The sequence below is a fragment of the Bubalus kerabau genome, chromosome 8 (assembly GCF_029407905.1).
Source record: "Bubalus kerabau isolate K-KA32 ecotype Philippines breed swamp buffalo chromosome 8, PCC_UOA_SB_1v2, whole genome shotgun sequence".
NCBI classification, from domain to species: Eukaryota; Metazoa; Chordata; class Mammalia; order Artiodactyla; family Bovidae; genus Bubalus; species Bubalus kerabau.
In genome coordinates, this window is record NC_073631.1 from 60,285,969 (window position 1) to 60,308,922 (window position 22,954).

A 22,954-nucleotide genomic window follows, 5' to 3' on the forward strand; every position below is an offset into this window, starting at 1 on the left:
GTTTTTAATTTTAAGCCATTCTAGTGGAGTGTATTGGCATCTCATTGTGGTTGTAATTTTTGTTTTCCTGATAAATTATAATGTTGAGCATCATTTCATATGTGTATTGGTCATCTTATGTCTTGTTTAGTGAAGTGTCTCTTTAGATTTGTTTTGCTGTTTTTTAAGTTGGCTTATTTGTTTTAGAGTTACAAGAATTCTTTATTTCTGGATGCCAGTGCTTTATCAGATACATGTGTTGCAAATATTTTCTATCATTGTGTGGCTCACCTTTTTCATTTTTAAAATTTCTTTTGAGAAGTAGAAGTTTTAAATTTTGATAAATTTTGATTTGTCCATTTTTTCTTATTGTTAGTGTTTTTTTACATCCTTTCTAACAAATCTTTGCTTACTCAAAGATCATGAAAGTTTTCTCCTGGGAATTTTATAGTTGTAGGTTTTACATTTACATCTAAGTCCTGTTTGGCAGTTAATTTTTGTTCATGTGCCATATTTGTATTATTCTATCCCCTATTATTTGTTGCTTAGGCTTACTAGCATAAAAAAAAAAAAAAACATTGACAACACACTGTCCTATATGGCTCCTTGTGACTATGTATAAAAGTATCTCTGAATGGTAAGGTGTATATATATGTGAATCAAATACACACGCACGTGCACGCACACATATGTGTGCGCGTGTGTGTGTGAATCAAGTGTATGCAAATTGATATCCAGAATGGTTGCACAAGTTTATCTTCCCATCAGCATGGTGGGAGAGTCTCTGTTTTCTTTATTTTGACTTATGAATAGCTACAAGATTTTTCCTTCACTTGTTTCTAAACTCACATTTCATATTATGTGCTTCTCAGCATGCTTCCCGATGACAATCTGTGACTATTTTCTAATTCACTTATTCTAATATTTTGTGGAGGGAAAGGGTAAACCGGTACTCTTTCCTGGCCTAAGTTGTGTCTGAATTATGACTACACAGGCTGAGAGTGAAGGCCTTAGGTTCTGTACCATTATTAGTTCAGTGCATAGGTGTTATGACAGATTTTTTGCCAACTTGACCACTCTTTCATCTCCTTTTTGGTTCTCACCTTTTGTCCTTATTTTTCATGATCTTGAATTGGTGACCTCAGGTCTATGAGATATTAATATATATAATTAAGTGCCAAATTGTGTGAAAATAATTTTTGATGTAGTTTTGAAGGCTCTAGAGTTTCAGGTGAAAATATTTATGAGCAGATGGTGATGTGAGCAATAACTTCAGTACCTCAACATGGGTCATATCTTAAAAGTCTCTTATGTAAAGGAGAAAGCCATCATGTTAAAAATATGCTGGGAAAAGCTGTAATATGCACCTGGAAACTTTATGTATTATAAGAAAAACCTGTATTGAACAGATGTTTCGAGTCTTAAGGATGCCGGTATAAACCAGTTAAATTTACATAATTATTTTATGGGCTAAAATATTAGTTGTTTTCTCACTGATGGAAAAGTTCATTTCCTGCTACACAACACTTAGCTGGAGTAAGAAATACCTGGACTAACATTTAACCTGAAATACTGACTGAGAAAATTACATGTGAAAGTGAAAGATTTCTTTTTTTAGTTTTCTCAGCTAAGTTCTTTCAGTACTAATATTAGTTTTGAATTATATTTATAGAAACTGTCACTTGCATTAAATGTTGCTTGCATCTGGTGAGTGTTATTTCACAGGATCAGCAGTTTAGTTGGAATCTGTCCTTGCCAGTTTTGGTGTCAAAACTGGAAAATACTGAGAAATCTTTGAGCACCTTTGACAAGGTCTTGATATTTCTTTCCTGTGAATGAAGTGTATATTTTTTTTTCCTCCTATGCTCTGGTAGTTTTGTGTTTAAATTATGTAAATATTGGGAAAAAAGGGAAAAATCACAGCATAGATATTATTTGCCTATATAAATAGCTTTATGTGTGAGTTCAAACTGTTCTGCCTTGTTTAAAAAAATGTATATCACTGAACATATTTTTTCCACACCATGTTTGATAGACAAATTTTAGTTTGTTTCTAAAGCCATATATGATGCCTTCTGGGTTGCTCGGGACAGTTCAGGTTTATGCCTGTGTTCCAGATGTAATTATTGATAGCATGTTCTATCACATCCTATTAAACGACATGCTGGTCATGACCTACTAATTTGATTTCATGACCAGAACTGTATTGGGTTGAGATTTGTATCTGGATTCAGATATTCTCCAGTACTAGCTTTAGCTGTGTCATCCTGACTCACCTCCTTTAAACCTCCATTTCTGCATCCATCTCTGGTAAGGATGTTGTGAGGATTAAAAAGATAATTTCTATAAAGCACTTCCTATCATGTCTGGTGAATGGAAGAACTTACTGTGTGTTAGTTATTCTCATTACTTATACTATAAACATGGTTTTCCTCTTCTAAAATTATATTACACAGAATATAATTGATTAAAAGTTTTTTCCACATTATTGCGAGACCTTTCAAAATTAGAGATAAAACTGTATTCTTGTCAATCAGCAGTTTTAAAGCATATCCAGAAATGCCTGGACAAACAGTAGTTAAGTTGTTATACGACACCTATAAGAGAGAGAAATCTTTGGCTTTTCAGCTGAGTTGAGTTCCCCACGAAGAAGCCAAATGTAAGGGATGTCATTACTGAAAATACATTATTTTGATATTTCTTGCCCTATCCTGCTTACTATTCACTTATATCTTTAAAAACATTGACACACTTTCATCTTGTTTTGCATTTAAAATAACATGTAGTCTTTTGATGTTGAAGCATTGATGCCCTTTTGAAATATTAGAATCAAAAATTATTTTGGTAAAGTCAAAGCATCAATATTTTGATAATCACTAAATCAATGTAATCGACTTTATTTATAAAATGAGATGTTAAATTTGTGTCTGCACAGCCTTTGAGCTAATACTCAATAATGACTGAGGTAAGTAGTCTGATTCAGATGTTTGGCTCCTCAGTTAATTTTGCCGTGTCAGATTACTGTTTTCTGAATTTCCCTGTGTTTCTAACCTATGCATTGTTGTCTGCATTCTATGTCTCATTACTGTTGTCCTGCCTGAAAAGCAGGACATGGTGAGGTGTATGTGGAGAGTTAAGCCCTTTGACTTGTTAGTTTGATTAGCCTTGCATCCTCCACATTGAGTTTCATTCTGAGGAGGAAATGAGTCCTCTTGACTTTGGCCATTGTGCTGTGAAAGTAGCTCACAATGATTTAACAAAGGTAAAAAATATGTATCAGTGTTAAGGCAGAGTACTTTTTATTCTATCATATAATTGTGAGATCTTAGTTCCCGGACCAGGGATTGAACCTACGCCCTTTGCACTGGAAGCATTGATTCTTTTTTTTTTTTTAATTGGAGGCTAATTACTTTACAATAATGTGGTGGTTTTTGCCAAACATTCACATGAATCAGCCATGGGTGTACATGTGTTCCCCATCCTGAACCTCCCTCCCCATCTCATCCCTCAGGGTCATCCCAGTGCACCAGCCCTGAGCACCCTGTCTCATGCATCAAACCTGGACTGGCAATCTATTTCACATATGGTAATATACATGTTTCAATGCTGTTCTCTCAAATCATCCCACCCTTGCCTTCTCCCACAGAGTGCAAAAGTCTGTTCTTTACATCTGTGTCTCTTTTGCTGTCTCGCGTATAGGGTCATTGTTACCATCTTTCTAAATTCCATATATATGCATTAATATACTGTATTGGTATTTTTCTTTCTGACTTATTTCACTCTGTGTAATAGGCTCCAGTTTCATCTACCTCATTAGAACTGATTCAAATGCATTCTTTTTAATAGCTGAGTAATATTCCATTGTGTATATGTACCATAGCTTTCTTATCTATTCATCTGCTGATGGACATCTAGGTTGCTTCCATGTCCTGGCTATTGTAAACAGTGCTGCAATGAACATTGGGGTACACGGGTAAGCATGGATTCTTAACCACTGGGCTGCCAGGGAAGTTCTCCTCTGCTATATTCTTTCCATTATTAACTCAAGTTAATAATTAACTTGTAATATTAACTTGTTAATATTAACTCAAGTTAATTATTAAAAATTAACTCAAGTTAATAATTCCATTATTAACTTCTCATGATAGCCTTGAAAAGTAGGCATTTCTATCCTCAGAGTAGTTCAATATTTGCCGAACTGTCCCAAAACTAGTGAATGACAGCCTTGAAATTTAAACTCATTAGTGTCTTTGTCACATTAGTTCAGACTCCTCCTGAGAAGTTTGTGGAAGCGATTTCTGAATAATTCTTCCAGATCACAGTCCTTACCCTTGTGTTTTTCACTTTTATCAATGACACGTTATATGTCAGTATCACCAAACCAGGCTAGGATTCTGAAAAACAGAAAAAGGTTTACAATTCAAAAAAGAAAAGAACCCGTGGCAAATTGGAAGAACTAGTAACTGTAAACAGAGGATAGCTAAGCAGAGATGCGTGCAGGGGAATTCACATAGGGAGGAAAACAAGAGTGAAAAATTAAGAGGCTGCCCGGCAGTTCTCTTTTTCTCCTGCAGCTCTGGTCATGACTTTATTATATAGACTTTGGAGAGAATCCAGAGGAATCCAACAGAAATTATTAGAAGGTTTGAGAAATCTATGATGTAAGTCTCAGGAACTGGGTTTATTTAGCCTAGAGAAGGGAGGTCTGCATAGGGACTTAATTACAGTCTTCAAGTTCAGTGAAATCATAGACACAGAGGCCTTGAGTATTTCCCAGGAGAATTGTCTTTTGACAGGCACTTTCATATATGATTGTTTTCTTGGTTTTCACCGTGCATGAGAGGATATTATATGAGTGATGATGAGCAGCTGTTCTTTGTTCACTGCAGGGAGACAAGCAAGAAAGAGCTTAAATCACCAGAGGAGTGATTTAGGGAGAACTCTGAGAACTTTTCAACTATCCTGGAAGCTGGTGGAGATTCCTTCAGTAAAGACTTTGTTTTTTCAAGAGTTGTAATTGTGTGTATACACTGCCAGAATTTAGGGAATGGATTTTAGACTGAAAGGAGGAAAAAATGTTGCATTGGCCTTTTTTCTTGGTTTAAAGGTAAATACACTTTTTTTTTAGATACTTTCTCTATGAGCTCTGTAAAAGCATGAGGGCACCTGTCAAAAACAAGGCTGGATGATAGACATCTTCATGTTACAATTTTAAGCTTTAGTTCAGTTTGGTAGGCCCGCTTAAGCACCCTCTGATTGGGGCTAAGGCCCAGGGAGGTCCTGATCTTTGAGAACAAGGTGTTTAGATGCTGTGAGCTGCTGTGACCAGTGGGTCACCTGCAAGGATCTCCTCATTTCTGACTGAAATGCTGTTTTCTCACTGAAAACAGATTGCAGAAGACCATCTGTGCCTCTTCATTGCCTCTTTATAACTGGAGGAACATTCTTTCCTCTATTGTCTAGTCTCATCTAGGTTTTAGTGGAGGGTTGGTTTCTAATTAAAGTGACATCATAACTGTCATTATAAAGTTATGAAATGCAGGTAAATATTAATATAGGATCTCTGTTTGGATTTCCTTTCTTTCCTCCTTTCTCCCATAAATAGTGACTGAAATCCTGCTAGGTACTAGGTACTGTTCTAGGCATTGGGGATACAAACCAGTCAAGACTATCTGCCTTGGAGAGGTGGATAAAAAATCACATCTATAGTGTGATAAATGGTGACACATGTCATTATATAGGACCCAAAGTTCAATTTGAAACAGATTTGTCAGGCAGGCCTCACCTACCTAGGCACCACGGATGTTTCTGTTGCCTATTCTGGGTCTGCCTCCTCCTTGCCCTTGGTTGCCAGGACAGGAACCAGTAGCTAGGCACATCACTTCTGTAGAACTGCTGACCTCTGATGTGAACAGAGCCTGAAAGATTTAAGTCATTTACTTGTTTTTTAAAAAAGAAGTCCATCATGTTTTTTTTTTTTTAATTATTCAAATAACATTTTATTTTTTTTTAATTTTATTTTATTTTTAAACTTTACATAATTGTATTAGTTTTGCCAAATATCAAAATGAATCCACCACAGGTATACATGTGTTCCCCATCCTGAACCCTCATCCCTCCTCCCTCCCCATTCCATCCCTCTGGGTCGTCCCAGTGCACCAGCCCCAAGCATCCAGTATCGTGCATCGAACCTGGACTGGCAACTCGTTTCATACATGATATTTTACACTACTTATGTTTAAAAATAACCTCTGAAGACATTTAAAACATCCCGATGGGCGTGAATATGGCCCGAATTTAGCAGTCATAAAGCAGTCTTTTTCTTTTTTCTCTGTCAGTATATTTACAGAAATATGTCCCCTCACTTTATATCTCATTTTATGTTGTGTTTTGCAATTGTGATTTTTGCAAAGGTCATCTGGCAATGGAGTGTGAAAGGATTCAACAGCCACACTCAGAAAGCCCACATGATCACTGATGCTCAATAGCATAACCTTTATCTTACAAGCAAAGCCTTTTAAGACAAAAATAAGATTGATGTGGAATTACTGCTATAAGCATGGGAAGTAATTGAAGTATATCCTTGGCTTTTTTGTGTAGTGGTAAGTTGGGGAAGGGAAGGTATTAAGAGATAAGGTATAGGTTAGAACTTGGCGATAATCACTGGTTTAATTTAATAATTTTCAGTGGATATATTTAAATAGGATGTGATTCAACTCAAAACTTTACTTTTGAGGTGTTGGATGTTAGGAGGTATTTAACTGTGCTAATCCCCTGCCAGAGGAGCCTGGCAGGCTACAGTCCATGGGGTTACAAAGAGTCAGAGATGACTGAGCGAATACTACTACTACAACTAACTGTGCTAATAGTTCTTATGTTCTTTAATATAATTCCCGTCCAAATGGCCTTTAAAGTGAGCTAAAACCTGTAGCTGTGTCAACATCAGGATTCTTCTGTGGGTACGGAACACTTAAATGCAGAGTCTTAGCACTCAAGGATAAGAGAGATGGATATATTTTCTATTTCATTCTCAAGCTCTGAAATAGTTAGCTTTTTTTCTTAAAATTTCCAGAATTGGTCTTCTGGTTTGTATATCCCTTCAAAGGGATATTTCAAAATCTCTGAAAGAATAACATGTTGTAATTTCATGTCCAGGCTCAGTTCAAACCCATCATCACTGCCCAAACCATCCCTCAACATTCAAGGCTATTTAGAATTTGTCAGAAACTTGTCTTTCCAGGCTTTTCCCTACCTTAAACAAATTGCCTAAGTCCAGGTAAACAGAAATTGCCTGTTTCAGAATACTTTCTTTCTTTTGACAAAATTTAGTGTCCCCCACAATGACACATCTTTACTCTTGCTTACATGGGAAGTGATGTCACCTTTCTTTGAAACTCCTATCACTCTTTGTTTAATGTAGATATCTCACTGTTTCAGAAACAGAGTAATGAAGAGAACAGTAAGAAAAAAAAAATCCAAAATAAATGACAGGTAAAACTTCAAGTGACTCTTGGAAATGTAATATAGGCAGTTTTCAGTATGTTTATTTATGGAATGAATTTGATTTCGTGCTTATGGAAACCTAGATTCTGTTTTGTTGAAATTTGGTTAGTTACGTTTCTCAGCTTCACAGATGACAGTCAAATGTTGCAGACTTGTTGGATGCCAAGCCTTCTTGCTTTCTCCTAACCATCTCTTATAGGAGGTGACCCAGGGAATTTGCCTGGTCTGTGAAACTGCTTGAGGACTCTTTCAAAGGGCAGGCTCCTTTACCTCACCCTGGTCAGCTCTACGTTTCTGGTGTGACTGGGCACACAGTCTATACGCTTTTTAAAAGAATGATCCTTTTTCCTCCTAACTCTGGACTCAAATGTGAAAAATGGCAGCTTTTAAATTCATTTCAACTTTGAAGCAAGCAGCCTTTGCAGTTTTCATGTTCAATGCCTTGAGGGAAATATCTTCTTAACAGTGCAGCTTTTGTTTATTAAAATTGTTTTGGTGGGGGAGGCTTGATTTTGGGGAACAGAAGACTCTTAAGTTACATTTATGTCTGTGATTTGAGTGTTCTTCTCTCTCTTCCACCCAGTCATGGTGCCTGTACAGAACAGTTACCGTGCTTGGTACCGCAGTAAAAACCAGGATTTGTAGATGTTCTCCTGACAGCTTAGTAGATACTTTTGAGCAGTTAAAACTGGAATATGTTAGGAATTGCATTTTATATCTTAATACAGTTCTGCATAAGTAGGCTATATGCCCCTTCTCAGTTTACTTCCTACCTGGAAACTAAAGAAATCAGGTTCTTTCTTATGCTGGCATTGTAAATTACCACAAACAGGGATGCAGGTGCTTGATGGTAGTGGTCTTTATATTTTTTAACTTAAAAAATATTTTATTGGAGTATAATTGCTTTACAGTGATGTTAGTTTGTGCTGAATAGTGCAGTGAATCAGCTATGTGTATAGTGCAGGGAACTCAGCTTGGTACTCTGTGATGACTTAGAGGGTTGGGGGGGGGGGGTGGAAGGGAGTTTCAAGAGGTGGTAGTTTTTAAACAAAATTGTTGCTAACATCTAATTACTGTCAAGTTTAAGAATGGTGTCATAGCACTTTCTCTAATATGGATGCAGATGCCCTTTAATGTTTTATTGGTTTGTAGCGGACCTGTAGAGCGTATTCAGTCACTCATCTCTCGAGAGTACATATTGCAGCCAGTTTATCTTGAAAGATAACTTGAAGCATTCCTCAACATGAATTATTTTTATAGATGGTATCTTAACAAGTCTTTGAAAGTGATTGGGAATGCCTCCTTTGGAAACTGGTTGTCCTAAAGCATTGGGGCCAGGTTCTAAGTCTCTGGAACCTCACACCCCTATTGATGAGTATGACTGGTGACTGTTTTCTGAGAGAAATAGTCTTCCTCTGTTTATCATTGGGATAATATCCACATGCAGCTGTTAGGTTCTCATGAGATGATGCAATCCTGCCTGTTAGCTGATGAGCAAGTTCAATATGCCCTTAATTGATTCCCATTTCTTTTTGGAGACAATTTCAAGCTCTGTGCTTCTTTGTTCTTATCAGAACTCAGTCCTGATAAATAGTATTTGTGGAATATTACTGAGGAATATGTAATTTATCCATTCTCTTGGAAATTAGATCTTTTCCTTAATTCAAGCCAGGCCACCATAGAGCTACCTTTTGCCTCCCTAGAGAATTGCTTATACTGAGTTATACTGTGATGCTTTGTCATTGGCCAGATTGAGAGTCATTATTAATAAGCATCCTCAGGAAAGTCATTATTGGATTCATCACAGTGCAGTGGGTAAGGAGAAGCTCCATTCAACGTACAACATTTGCTTTATGAACACTCATGAGGAAAGTTCTCGAAATTCTCAGTGTTAGGAGAGACTGAACTTCACTTCAGCAACTGTTGCTGAGACTCCTCTAACTAATGATATTGTTGCCCTCCTCTAACTAAGCTTCTGTTAAACTTTTTGTGAACTACACTGACTTTCTCAGGTAGCACTAGTGGTAAAGAAACCACCTGCCAATGCAGGAGACATAAGAGACTCGGGTTCAATTCCTGCATTGGGAAGATCCCCTGGAGGTGGGCATGGCAACCCACTCCCGTAGTCTTGCCTGGAGAATCCCATGGACAGAGAAGCCTGGCGGGCTACAGTCTATAGAGTTGCAAAGAGTCAGACACAACTGAGGTGACCTAGCGTACATGCATGCACTGACTTTATCTTTTTAAAAAATTAGTATTACTTTGCCCTTATCCCAGTAACCAGTCTTTTTGGTGTTATAGTATTTTTCTGTAAGTAGTAAAAAATGCTTTTGAAGTGAGATTGGGAATGAATGAAAAAAAAATTACACATATATGTGCTTTGATAGTACTTTGCTCCTTGATTTTGTTTTATAGTGACCTACTTCCTTACCTAGGGTTTCCCTTGTGGTATTAGGGGTGAAGAACCCTCCTGCAATGCAGGAGACATAAGGGACCTGTGTTCAATCCCTGGGTTGGGAAGATCCCCTTGAGAAGGGCATGGAAACCTACTCTAGAATTCTTGCCTGGAGAATCCCGTGGATAGAGGAGCCTGGAGGGCTATAGTCCATAGGGTCGTAAAGAGTCTGACAAGACTGAAGCAACTTAGCACACACACACACTTCCTTACCTGATCTGCTTACCAAATGTGACATCTTTCTGGGTAAACATTTCTTGATTATGCAGTATTAAGAACAGTTCTTTGCATTAAGAGCTCTCCATGCATATTTTTGCATTAAATAAATATGAATTTATTGAAGCTAAATGCTGTTGAGTATGCCAATATGAGTAAAATATGGCCCTTACTCTTAGGAAATTTATTTACATTTTAGAGAGAGAAAATGAAGATTGTGTTAAGAGTTGTCATATGCTATAGGCATCTTGGAGAGGAAAAAATGAATTTGGATGGTGTTAGTCTAGGGATGACATTAAGTGGTCTGGAAGGATGACTGGCATTTTACCGGGGGAGACTACCTTGGGCAAGTCCATTCTTAGCACTTGAATTTGTATGAGAAATTTATGTAATTCTTCTATGATCCAAAATTATGTTCTTTTCCCCTCAAGCTTCAAGGATTCTCCTTTAAGCTAGTGTTCTGAAATGTGGAGAATTTACTGATTCTTACTGGTATTATGACTTTTGTAGACTTCAGTGTACTCTAGTTCCAGACTTTAGAACCTTAATCTTTGTGGTTTGTCTTGATACATTAACCTTTTCCTTTCATTTTCTGATCATTTGAAAAGCCTTCTCTGTACCTTCTCAAGTTAATTAGATCTTTCTCAAGAAAACATTTCTTAACCCATGGTTTTGTATGGATGATTTCTGCTGCTTTTGTAATTTTGTTTGTATTTTTACTTTCCTCACAATGCATCTTATTTAGAAGATCCTGTGATTTGGGAATTGTTCTGTAGGTCAAGTATTAAAGGCCATTGGTGGTCTCTGTCCTGATGGCCTTTCCAGCATGTTTCCCTTCATTTGCTCCTCATAGGTAACACTGTTTCATGTCATAATGTTAGCTTCTCCCTCTCCCTGGAAGGCACTTGTTGCCTCATGCTGTCTGCCAATTCCTTTCCATCAGTCATGATGCTTGTTCACCTGTGAACCCCCTCTCCTGACCCCTCAACATAGTCACTTCATCCCTGCAGCTTATCACTGTAGACACACAACTCCTCCAGTTCTTAGATTGCAGATAATAATTTACATTTCTACTTTGTTAGACTTGAGCTCATAGAAGGCCAGGGCTGCATTTTACTTGACTTTCTTTAATGCTTGGTAGACTGAATTTCCCTGCATTTGCCTGCCTAGCCGTAATCTTATAGTGTATGAAAAATCTCTTGAACTTTCATTGCCTCATAGAGCTTATTGTCTTGGCTGAGCTAGAAATTTCCCTCTGCACTTCTTTAAAAACATGTTAAGCAATCATTGTATTAGAAAACATCTCTGAGGAGCACTAGTTTAATATTACTTTTATCAGAAAAGTTTCCATTCATTACAACCTTTTTATTTTCTTATCCTTAAAATAGTGGTGATTAATAGAGCATTAGGTAAATACTGTTAAATGAATTATTGTATTATTTTTTGAAATTTCTTGGGTTAAAAAAAAAACAACTACAAGGCTGTTTAATCATATTGATTTTGGAAGACAGCAGCTATATTCTGCTCACCCTCAGTAACGTTAGGCAAAGCCCTCACCTATTTGTACGCTCCCCAATACTTCTAATCTCATGTTAACTTGATTTTAAAATATTTTTAGTGTAAAACTTGATCTGATGTTTCTCTGTCTATGGACACCCCCTTGGGATATTCAAGTAGGTTGGTCAGATGTCATGTTTCCTTATGGAAAGTGAAAGGTACTCAGTTGTGTCTGACTGTTTCTGATCAGGAAGTTAGTATTTTTCTTCCATGGTTTATGTATATGTTCCAACAACACAGGAGAAGACTCTACACATGGACATCACCAGATGGTCAAAACCGAAATCAGATTGATTATATTCTTTGCAGCCAAAAATGGAGAAGCTCTATACAGTCAGCAAAAACAAGACTGGGAGCTGACTGTGGCTCAGATCATGAGCTCCTTATTGCCAATTTCAGACTTAAATTGAAGAAAGTAGGGAAAACCACTAGACCATTCAGGTATGACCTAAATCAAATCCCTTATGATTATACAGTGGAAGTGAGAAATAGATTTAAGGGACTAGATTTGATAGATAGAGTGGCTGATGAACTATGGACTGAGTGAGGTTCGTGACATTGTACAGGAGACAGGGATCAAGACCATCCCCATGGAAAAGAAATGCAAAAAAGCAAAATGGCTGTCTGGGGAGGCCTTGCATATAGCTGTGAAAAGAAGAGAAGCGAAATGAAAATGAGAAAAGGAAAGATATAAGCATCTGAATGCAGAGTTCCAAAGAATAGCAAAAAGAGATAAGAAAGCATTCCTCAGCAATCAATGAAAAGAAATAGAGGAAAACAACAGAATGGGAAAGGCTAGAGATTTCTTCAAGAAAACTAGAGATACCAAGGGAACATTTCATGCAAAGATGGGCTCGATAAAGGACAGAAATGGTATGGACCTAACAGAAGCAGAAGATATTAAGAACAGGTGGCAAGAATACACAGAACTGTACAAAAAAGATCTTCACGACCAAGATAATTACGATGGTATGATCACTCACCTAGAGCAAGACATCCTGGAGTGTGAAGTCAAGTGGGCCTTAGAAAGCATCACTACAAACAAAGCTAGAGGAGGTGATGCAATTCTAGTTGAGCTATTTCAAATCCTGAAAGATGATGCTGTGAAAGTGCTACACTCAATATGCCAGCAAATTTGGAAAACTCAGCAGTGGCCACAGGACTGGAAAAGGTCAGTTTTCATTCCAATCCCAAGAAAGGCAATGCCAAAGAAAGCTCAAACTACCGCACAATTGCACTCATCTCACACGCCAGTAAAGTGATGCTCAAAATTCTCCAAGCCAGGCTTCAGCAATACGTGAACTATGAACTTCCAGATGTTCAAGCTAGTTTTAGAAAAGGCAGAGGAACCAGGGATCAAATTGCCAACATCTGCTGGATCATCGAAAAAGCAACAGAGTTCCAGAAAAACATCTATTTCTGCTTTATTGACTATGCCAAAGCCTTTGTGTGGATCACAATAAACTGTGGAAAATTCTGAAAGAGATGAGAATACCATACCACCTGACCTGCCTCTTGAGAAACCTATATGTAGGTCAGGCAGCAACAGTTAGAACTGGACATGGAACAACAGACTGGTTCCAAATAGGAAAAGGAGAACGTTGAGGCTGTATATTGTCACCCTGCTTATTTAACTTCTACGCAGAGTACATCATGAGAAATGCTGGACTGGAAGAAACACAAGGTGGAATCAAGATTGCCGGGAGAAATATCAATAACCTCAGATATGCAGATGACACCACCCTTATGGCAGAAAGTGAAGAGGAACTAAAGAGCCTCTTGATGAAAGTGAAAGAGTAGAGTGAAAATGTTGGCCTAAAGCTCAACATTCAGAAAACAAAGATCATGACATCCGGTCCCATCACTTCATGGGAAATAGATGGGGAAACAGTGGAAACAGTGTCAGACTTTATTTTTTTGGGCTCCAAAATCACTGCAGATGGTGACTGCAGCCATGAAATTAAAAGACAGTTACTCCTTGGAAGAAAAGTTATGACCAACCTAGATAGCATATTGAAAAGCAGAGATATTACTTTGCCAACAAAGATCCGTCTAGTCAAGGCTATGGTTTTTCCAGTAGTCATGTATGATTGCAAGAGTTGGACTGTGAAGAAAGCTGAGAGCCGAAGAATTGATGCTTTTGAACCGTGGTGTTGGAGAAGAGTCTTGAGAGTCCCTTGGACTTCAAGGAGATCCAACCAGTCCATTCTAAAGGAGATCAGCCCTTGGATTTCTTTGGAAGGAATGATGCTGAAGCTGAAACTCCAGTACTTTGGCCACCCCATGTGAAGAGTTGACTCATTGGAAAAGACTCTGATGCTGGGAGGGATTGGGGGCAGGAGGAGAAGGGGATGACAGAGAATGAGATGGCTGGATGGCATCACTAACTCGATGGACGTGAGTCTGAGTGAACTCCAGGAGTTGGTGATGGACAGGGAGACCTGGCGTGTTGCGATTCACGGGGTTGCAAAGAGTCGGACACGACTGAGCGACTCAACTGACCTGAGGTATCTGGGTGAGAATCACATACTAACAGGAAAAATGTTTTATAAATATTTTTGTATTTTTCTTATGTATTTGTTCACTGTAAGCTGGGTGCAAATTCATTTAATATCTGGTTCTGTCTTTTGCCTTCAGTTATTTTGCAGATCAGAAGAAATTCTTAGTAAAGCTGTGGGAATTTACAGCAAGCTAGAAAGCAAGACTGTTTGCAAATTCTTTAATTTCTACATCTGGTTTCCATAAATAGTTCTTTGTCTTTAATTCTCCCTGATAGTTAGATATTGAGTACTCTTCTGATATTTTCACAAGGTAGGCAATGACTCAGAGCCCTATGATGGGATTATTTTATGATGTCTTCCCTATACACTGTATAACGAAGCAAATTATTTTATTATTGTGATTACAGTATTTTCTTGCAAACATTCTGATTTTTTTAAAAATGTCAAGAAAACCCTGAATCTATATTGCTTTATCCAGTTGATTTTAGTTGATAGGAAGTAAGCCTGGCCAGTAGGAATTATGTTAAGCTGAACTGTGGTTTGTGTGCTTTCTAATTCCTTGCTGCTCAAAGTGTATTCAGTGAACCAGGAGCATCTGTATACCTAAGATATTCAGAAATGTGGAATATTTGGTCCCTCTTTAGACCTACTTAACCATAATCTGCATTTTAACAAAATTCCAAAGTGGTTTCCATGCACAGGAGAGTTTGAGAAAAGTTCCTCTAGTGCACACGCATACACATCACACAGATTTCAAAGGTACTGAAATCTAGGTTCTTGTTACTCTTAGTGGTCTACATACCATCACATCAGTGTCATCTGGGAGCTTGTGCTGTATTTCCATCTGGACATTCCAGTCCAATCCCTGACCAATTGAATAGGAATTTACATTTTAACAAGATCCCCTGGTGATTTCTATGAATGTTAAAATCTGAAGAGCATTGATTTAGATTGCATCATCTTCCTGAAGCTAACTTAACTTGAATTCTAGTTTTAGAATAAATGCACAGTGTTATTCTTTTTTCAAAATGCCTCTTTAGTAGTCTTTGCTGGAATATGGCCAATTCTATTAGTATGCCTATTGTCTCTGCATACAAAGCTCTTCTGAGCTTCCTTACACCTTCTGACATTTGCCCTTGACTTCTCTCCAAACCCTTCAGTGGATGACTCTCCTACTCCCACTTATCTCATGAAAATAGAAGAGAAGTATGCCACATTTTCCCCCTGCCCATTATGATTTCCATAACATTGTTATGCAAAATGAATTAACGGTTTCTTTTATGATAACACTTCTTTGTGTATATTTCTTTATCCATTCTTATTTTCCCCAGTCTCATTCCTGATGTTTGTTCTGTTTCTGGGCTTTCCCCCTCTTTCCTCAATGGCAGCTCCTTTCTCTTTTTACCTTCTCTCAAGGCTACTTTTTGCTACTTTTCTTGTCTGTGGCATTTTCAGCTTCACTGACCTTTATTTCCTCTTCCTCTGGCTCGCCTTAAGTCATCATCATCGCCTCCACTTTCCCACTTGTACCTCCCCAAACCTTTCCACTTTCAAGGATCTTGAATTTCCCTTACAGTTTCTTTTCTGTAAGCTGAAGCCTTCTTTGCCACTGTCTTACTCCTCTTCTCTTCATCACATCTTGAGTTCCTTAGCCTGACCACTGCAGTGAGCAATTGTAGTGGAGCTTTCATAAGAATCTTTGAAAAGTTCTTTCTTTTTGACTTTTGCATCCTTGAATATAAAAATAAATAAAGACTGCCTCCTGCTGCCTGCTTTATCCGCTTTTGTTTTCAGGCTATTAAGCTTTGCTTGAGAGAACTGTGAAACCAAGATGATTGAGTCATATTAAATTTTGAACTTTATAACCTTAGCTGGATGGCTTCTGCCCCACTATCTTCTTATGTATTTCCCGTGGTCCCCAATCCCATGTATATCTTTTTAGTTTCTTAGGCAAGGTGGGAGATACTCTTTCCCTAGTGAATGATGGTAAGGCTTTATGCTTTGAGATTAAATTAGCTCGTAGGCTCCTAAATTGCTGTGCTTTTATATCATTACAATTTTTTTTTTCTAGAACAGTTAAAATAAATTTAATATATTTGGCACATTGCTCTGTTGCAGATTTTATTATGGTCTTTAGATGCAGATGGCTTTTACCTTCTTGTGGATATAAACAACAGTAACAAAGATCTGGTATCTTAATTGATCTTATTCCCTGTTAAGCTCTGTTGCTTTAAAATTGCTACACATAAGAAAGTCAAGTGGGTATTAAGTCTTCTTTCCTAGTAGCTTTAAAGGGTAAAGAAACACAATTCAGGTCTAATTTGTTCAATTATACTGAATAGCCAACAAGGCTAACTAAATTAAAAAATAAAAGAAACAATCTTCAGTTTATGGGCAAAAATAGCTCTAGGAATTTTGCACTCTTTGTGCAGTTAAAAAAAAAAAGAAGTAACTATTTGATTAAGTTGCTGCAGTGTCCCCAGCACTGTGCCAGTAATTGTGGTGGAGCCAGAGGAAGTACAGGGTGTTTTGTTATTGTTGTTTAGTGGTTAAGTTGTGTCCAACTCTTTTGCAACCCCATGGACTGTAACCCCCAGGCTCCTCTGTCCATGTGATTTCCCAGGCAAGAATATTGGAGTGGGTTGCCATTTCCTACTCCAGGGAATCTTCCTGACCCAGGGATCAAATCCACATCACCTGCCTGGCAGGTGGATTCCTTACCACTGAGCCAGCAGTGAAGCCCTATACAGGGTATTTTACCTGATGACAAAAACTTGTGTTTTATATTGAAGAGAAAATGGTGATATACACGTGAACACTGTGATACAGAATGTAATGAAAGTTTGAAAGTTTAGTCACTCAGTCGTGTCCGACTCTTTGTGACCCCATGGACTGTAGCCCACCAGGCTCCTCTGCCCATGGGATTTTCTAGGCAAGAATACTGGAATGGGTTGCCATTTCCTTCTCCAGAGGCTCTTCCTGACCCAGGGATTGAACTCAGGTCTCCCACATTGTAGGCAGATGCTTTACCATCTGAGCCACCAGGGAAGTCCTATAGAATGTTGTAGAAAACGCAAATCTGATCATGTGACTTTTCTTCTTCTTACAAAAAGGTTAATGATGTCCTTTTACCCAAAATAAAATTCAGAGACTTCCCTGGCTGTCCAAGGGTTAAGATTCTGCCTTCCAATGCAGGACATGTTGATGCAATCCCACACTGGGGAGTTAGGATCTCACATGCCTCAGTCAAAAAACCAAAACATAGAAAAACAGAAGCAATATTATAACAAAGTCAATAAAGACTTTAAAATTGGCCCACATCAAAAAGAAAGAAAGAAATAGAAAATCCTTAAAAAAACCAAAGCCAAATAATGTTGATATTCCATAGAATAGTGTACTTGATCATCAGCCACCTGGCCCTAACCTCCCTTGTAAGCCTCGTCTTTCTCTACTGCATTTGTCCTGTGAGGTGCCCTACCCTCCATTCACATTGATCTACCTCTTCATTCTAGAATATAGTATGCACTTCAGTACCTCCCTGCTTTTGGTAAGCTGCCTCGGTTTCCTTTGTTTTGCGTTCTCATCTTTCGAGACCCACCGTAAAAGCTGCTTCTTTTGCTCTGTGGAGATGTCTTGCATTTTCCTGTGGAGATTTAGTGTCTACTCTCTGTGTGCTCTTTTAGCTCCTTGGTAACTCCCATTCTGTTTTTTATCAGATTATTTTTCTGATTGCCTTTTTGATTTCTTCTTTGACCCTTTGGTTATTTAGGAGTATCTTAGTCAGTTTGGTTTGCTATGGCAAAATACCATAAACTGAGTGGTTATCAATAACAGAAATCTGCCGTGGTTCTGAATTTGGAAATCTGAGATTAGAATGCCAGCATGGTGAGGTCCTGGTGAGGACTCTTATCCTGCCTTGAAAATGACCATCTTCTCCTTGTAGTCTGAGAGTAAGCTCTCTGTGTCACTTCTTGTAAGGGCACTAATCCCATTCATGAGTGTTCCAACCTCTGTTGTTTTTAATTTTTTATTAGAGGATAATTGCCTTACAGTGTTGTCCTGGTTTCTTCTGTAAAGCAAAGTGAATCAGCTATATGTTCACGCATATCCCCCATTGTCTAAATTTCCTTCCCATTTAGGTCACCGCAGAGCACTGAGTAGAGTTTTTTATACTGTACAGTAGGTTCTCATAAGTTATGCTAATTATCTCTTGAAGACCACACATTCTAATACTATCACATAGAAGGTTATGGTTTCAACATATGAATTTGGAGGAACATAAACATTGAGTTCAAAGAAGAAGTGTGTTGTTTAATTTCTATATATTTCAGAGTTTCCCACAATTTCCCATTTATTGATTTTTAAAGTTCATTCCATGGTGTTTGTAGAATATATGTTGTATTATTTCTATTCTTTTAAATTTATTGAGGTTTATTTTATGGCCTACCATATGATCTGTCCTGGAGAATGTTCCATGTGCACCTGAAAAAAAATGCATATTTAGTTGTGTGGAGTGTTCTATAGATTGGTTAGTTGGTTTTAAGCATTGTTCTAGTCTTCTATTGTTGATCTGCTATTTGTGCTATCCATTATGTAGAGTATTGAAGTCTCCAACTATTATTGTTGAATTGTCTATTTTTCTGTTGATTTCTATTAGTTTTTGCTTCATATATTTTAGCAGGCTATTGTCAGATGTGTATGTGTTTAAAATAGCTGTATCTCCCTGATGGATTAATTATTTTATCATTTTAAAATGTCCTTCTTTATCTCTAAACTAGTACTAAGGAGAGAGGGTAAAGGTTTGGTTCAAATTCCACAGACTCCTGTTTTCTTACAGAATTTCCATAGACTTTCTTGAATAGATACTGTTTTTATTTACTGTTTACCTTGAGAACCATTTCCTGAAAGTCTTTATGTTTTGGTTTTTTTAAATACTTTTTACTACTTTTGCTGGAGACCAGATCAGCAGAACTTTTCATGCTGCTAGGCAAGAAGTTGATCCATATGCCTTTTTCTATAATTTTTGTGTATGTGTGTGTTTCACAGATGATAAGTTTTACAAGCCTCATGATGCAGTGATTTATTCATGTTTATTTGCCCAGTACCTACCACAATGATTCTGAAATATTGCAGGTCAGTGATTCTCAAACATTTTCTACTTTGGACAGTTTTGAATGCTGAAACTTTTGGTGGTGCATTTGGAAGTGTTAAAATGGTCAAAATAACATTAAATGACTTAGCGAAAATGAAGCTTTTATTGGCAGTTTAGCAGCCTCCATGTAGTGCCCATAAAAAGAAAAAAAAATCAAGGTATCATCAGGGTTAGTTCTTGCCAGGGGGAGAATATGTTCCTTGCCCTCCTCCTAGTTTTCTGGTGGTTGTTGGCAATCAATGGAGTTCTTTGACTTCTAGAAGGAGCTCTGATCTCTGCCTCCATCTTTACATGGTCTTCGCCTTTGTGTTCCTGTTTGTATCCCCTTTTCTTCTAAGGATTTGTCTTTGAATTTAGGACCAGTTTTAATTCAAGATGCTCTTATCTCAGGATAGCTTAATTGCAAAGACCCTTTCTGCAAACAGGGTCGCACTTATGGTTTCTTGGAGTTGGGACATGGACAACCCATTATGGGAGGTTGATCACCATTCAGCTCAGGGCAGCTGCCTAGCACCACTCGGAGGACCAGCTTTGTGCCCCTTCTGATGTTTAGCAACTCCTAGACACATGCCAAAGTCTGGTTTAAGTCTTTCTGTGTTGCTTAAATATAAAATAGTTCCGACTCTATGTGATTTGCTCTCCTTTTCAAGTAAAATCAATTACAAAAATATATTTGACTATCGATATAAAAACAGCACAACAGACTTGCTCCTTATAGACAACTTATGTGCCTTGCCTTTATTGATTATTCAGAGAGTTCAAATCCCCTCCTTCATGTTCTGTTTCTTAATAATCAGGACAAATATTTTATTCTCATGGAAACTTGTTTCAGTGACCCCAGAAACTGTTGGAAATGAATATTTCTACTTCTGTTAAGAAGAACGAAATATCTTAAATGTTGGACTGGAGGTAGAGTTTGAAGTCTAATTTCTGGGGGCAAGTTATGCATAGGTTCCAAGGAAATAGTTTTGGTCACACACACAAAAACTAAATTGTTGGTACATGTGAGACGGGTAGAGTAAATTCAATGCATATAAGCTAGAAAATGATAAAAGTGTTATGAATAAGAGACCATATTTTATTAGGTTTTCATTCTTCATGTTCAAATTCATAGCTTAAAGATGAAAAAGCATTCAGTTTGAGATTTAATACAAATACATATAAATCATGCATTATTACAGAGCTTCACACCTGATGTGCATAAGTCATATGCTTCTGTATATGCCTATAGAGATAAGTGGGATAATGTTTACTGAAGCATTCACAGTGCTTATCTCTGAGTTAGTGGGATTTCTGGTGATTTTTGATTTTTGAAATCATCAGTTGTGATGGAATTTTTAAATTTACAATATAGCAATGTACAATATAGCATTTTATCAATTCAAATACAGGGTTTATGGTGAGGGAGACAGAGAGTGGCTGTAGCCTCCAGACCAGTGACCTCTATCTGCAGTAGTAGGTTTATATGTTTGCCCATGTTCCATGCAAAGAACACGATTTTTTTCACACGTGCTAGGGTAGAAAGGACAGAGAAGTAGTGCATAATGTATGTGTGAAGGCTGAATTGTGTTGCCTTGTAAATCACTCATGCACACACACATACACACTCGGACACATCCACCCACCAGTCTCATTAAGGTCTATCTAATTTGTTAGAAGTAGACTCTTCATTATTAAAATTTCAATATAATTGCTTGTCTCCCTTGCCAGTCTCCCCTATGTGTTTGTGGAGTGTGGGATTAGTTATGGAAAGTAGTTCAAGTTAAACATGCAAAGGGAGGAAGGACAAGAATTCTGGTCCAAAGACATTAATAATTCATTCCATAACCTGACCATCCTTTTTAATAACGTGATTCCCCTCAGAGATATTAGAGTTTGTTGGTAGACCTGCTTATGTCAGAGCGCTTTACCATTGTTACAGAGGAAGAGGCATTTGGGCCACGTCCAGATCTCGTTAGAGGGTGCCCCTCTGTTAGTGGGCATTGTGGGTCTATTGACCCGCAGACACTGACTTGTGGTCTCCATGTCCCTCTTAGCAGATCCTCTCAGAGCCTCTATGGGATTCTTATAAATATGTGCAGAGCAGTTGCATTTTTTCTGAACATGAAGGCATTCAAGTATACTGGAAGCTTGCCAAGTTTGATTTTGACACACGTCAAGATTAGAATGTGTAAATGGAATGGCATCGTGCCTTGGTACTACTGCGTGGGGTCTGAGGCTGAGAGCTGTCCAGGGGATGGGGCTGTAAATACTGATGCGTGAGTGCTGTACATACTGATGGAAATGTCGGTATCTGTTCCTGTCTGTGCTCTGTTAATTCTCTAAACCACTGTAGTGTTACTCTTCAACTGTTGGGAATAGCAAAAACAGCCAGTCTCTCTGTATTCTCTGCTCCTGGGACATGTGCCTATTTGCTTAAAGACTGGTCTTTGATTTCAGGGTTGCAAAACAGTTGTTCAGAAAACAAGCATAGCCGTCTACTTCAGAAAATCCTTCTATTTTGAGATATAACTGGATTGGTGATTCGTGTCTGTTTGTTAATTGCAATAAAGCTGCTACTGTAATTTAGAATGCTTGTTAAGAACAGTCCAACGGTCCTCTAAGGGACAATAGATAACCTGCAATGTGTCTGGCTTACGGAGCTGGTAATTATTTTACTATAAATGAATCCAACAATAGCCTATCCGAAAACCACAAGAGGCACAGGCTTTGAGGGCGGAGTATTAAAATCAAGGCTCTTCTTTATTGACTACATTCATCAGCCCAAATAACTGGCAATAAGGTTTTAAGAGAGGCTCAAATAAAGAAAGTGAAATAATTAAGATTCTTTTCAGTTACTGTAAAAAAATTCTTAGTATGAGTGCATCTTATTTAAGAATCAGTCTAACCTTCCATTTAATGGAAGTTTTAAGATTTCATATTATATAATAATGACTTCATTGCTTTTTAAAAGGCTATCCTACCCAATTAGGAACTTGTCAATTTTTCCTGTAGGAATTGCTAGGCTAGTCACACTAATTTTCCATCTTAGAGCTACCTACCATGTTGTATTTTGACTGTAATTATTTTTTTCTTTGGGGAAAGTTGGTATAGGTAAAAACCAGGCACAAGTAATAATTTTGGGTGGCATTGGTAGAGTATGTACTCTGGTATTCTTGCCTGGAGATTCTCATGCAGAGGAGCCTTTTCGGCCACAGTCCGTAGGGTCACAACGAGTTAGGTACGACTGAGTGACCGAGCATGCACATAAAGGAAAAGCCAAAGAAAGCACATTTTCTTTCCATGAAAAGACTTGCAAAATTGGGTATTGGTTGAGGAAACTCTAGACAAGATAGTAATTTTCATCAATTTCCAGCAATATCTATAGTATACAAGCAAAAAGGAGTTGGTTATATTAATAAATCTAACTGATGACACAGGTGTATTCATCCTTCTGGCATTGGGTTCACACCTACTTTGAGCTCTGCCCTTCTCGGTACTTCACTCATGCTCCCACTGAGCCTAATTGTCAGCTCTCGGACTACTTAGTGCACCTCCAAGAGTTTGGTGTGATTTTCCCTCAGCTTTGACTGCTCCTAACTTCACCTTCCA

The 22,954-nt window shown here is 37.9% G+C and overlaps 1 protein-coding gene across 22 annotated transcripts in view; it reads left to right on the plus strand.

The window, feature by feature from the left end:
* Window positions 1–22,954, plus strand: part of IMMP2L (inner mitochondrial membrane peptidase subunit 2) — a 984,232-nt gene that overhangs the window by 284,170 nt on the left and 677,108 nt on the right. For 3 of the 22 annotated variants that reach the window (XR_008717876.1, XR_008717878.1, XR_008717877.1), the window contains exon 5: window positions 3,491–3,565. The exons of the other annotated variants lie outside the window; for them this stretch is intronic. The gene's annotated coding sequence lies outside the window, so the exon portion shown is untranslated. The remainder of the gene's footprint in view (window positions 1–3,490; window positions 3,566–22,954) is intronic. 22 annotated transcript variants of the gene reach the window in all.